The sequence below is a fragment of the Hevea brasiliensis genome, unplaced genomic scaffold (genome assembly GCF_030052815.1).
Source record: "Hevea brasiliensis isolate MT/VB/25A 57/8 unplaced genomic scaffold, ASM3005281v1 Scaf351, whole genome shotgun sequence".
NCBI lineage: Eukaryota > Viridiplantae > Streptophyta > Magnoliopsida > Malpighiales > Euphorbiaceae > Hevea > Hevea brasiliensis.
This window is the reverse complement of record NW_026614864.1, coordinates 48,706-50,635: the sequence shown is the minus strand read 5'-3', so window position 1 is coordinate 50,635 and position 1,930 is coordinate 48,706.

The following is a 1,930-nucleotide window of genomic DNA, read 5'->3' as shown; positions in this document are numbered from 1 at the left end:
TACTGCAGACTTTGAGGGAGAAACAACTATATGCCAAATTGTCGAAGTGTGAATTTTGGCTGAAAGAAATATCTTTCTTGGGGCATATAGTATCAGAAGAGGGTATTAAGGTAGATCCAAGTAAGATTGAAGCTGTCCTTAATTGGAAGCCACCCAGAAATGTCACAGAGATTCGGAGTTTTCTGGGGTTAGCTGGATACTACCGCTCATTTGTGAAAGGGTTCTCCATGTTGGCATCTCCATTGACCAAGCCGCTTAGAAAGGATGTGAAATTTCAAAGGTGGGCGGACAAATGCCAACAGAGTTTTGATGAATTGAAAAGATGTTTGATCGAGGCTCAGTCCGACTTTACCCACACGGGTAAAGAATATACTGATTCTGCCGATGCTTCTCACAACGGGTTAGGTTGTGTGTTGATGCAAGATCAAAATGTCATTGCCTATGCATCACGCCAGCTAAAACCGCATGAGAGGAATTATCCGACACATGATTTGGAGCTTGCAGCCATTGTGTTTGCTCTTAAGATTTGGAGACATTATTTGTACGGGGAAAAGTGTTACATCTACACATATCATAAGAGTTTAAAGTATTTGGGCACCCAGAAAGAGCTGAATTTGAGACAGAGGAGATGGTTAGAGTTGATAAAAGACTATGATTGTCTGATAGACTATCAGCCAGGGAAAGCTAATGTTGTGGCTGACGCCTTAAGTCGCAAGACTATGGCAAGTCTACGAGTTACTCCTTTGTCTTTGGTACATGAGTTAAGATCATTGCATGCCAGCTTAGATATTAATAATGATGGGCAGACAGCAGTTGCATGGCATGTACAGCCAGTGTTGATTGATCAGATTAGAATGGCTGCTCAGAATGATCAGAAGTATCAGAAGCTGATGGAAGAAGTCCGACAGGGCAAGAAACCAGAATTCTCAATCAGAGATGATGGTCTACTGCTACACCAAGGTAGAATATGTGTTCTTAATGATGTGGATTTGAGGCAAATCATTTTGAAGGAAGCACATGAGTCTCCTTTTGCCATGCACCCTGGTGGCATAAAAATGTATAGGGGGCTAAAGGAGCATTACTGGTGGATGGGTATGAAAAGAGATGTGGCAGAGTTTGTATCCAAATGCCTAACTTGTCAACAAGTAAAGGCAGAGCATCAAGTACCAACTGGGTTGTTACATCCACTACCAGTACCAGAATGGAAATGGGAAAGAATAACAATGGATTTTGTGATGGGACTTCCGAGGACACAGAAGAGTCATGATGCAGTTTGGGTCATTGTTGACAGACTGACTAAGTCTGCTCATTTTCTGCCAGTCCGGATGGATTATAGTTTGGAAAGATTGGCCAAGTTATACATCGATGAGATTGTGAGACTGCATGGAGTGCCAGTATCCATCGTGTCAGACAGAGATCCTAGGTTCACTTCTAGATTCTGGGGTAGTCTTCAGAGAGCCCTAGGAACTAGATTGAACTTCAAGATGATTCCACCCACGCATGCATGGCCACCCGAGAGGGTAATTCAGTTCTTGGAGGACATGCTACGGGCTTGTGTGATTGAGTTTGAGGGCAGTTGGGATACACACTTGCCTTTGATTGAGTTTGCTTACAACAACAGCTACCAATCAAGCATTGGGATGCCTCCATATGAAGCTTTGTATGGCAGAAAATGTAGAACCCCGTTGTGTTGGGATGACGTGGGTGAAAGAAAGATGATTGGACCCGAAATTGTTCAGCAGACTGAGGAGAAGATCAGGGTGATCAGAGGTCGACTTAAGACTGCATCAGACCGTCAGAAGTCCTACATTGATCTGAAGAGAAGAGATGTTCAGTATGCAGTGGGTGACAGAGTTTTCCTCAAAGTTTCTCCTTGGAAGGGGATTATGAGATTCGCAGAAGTGGAAACTAAGTCCTCGCTTTATCTGCC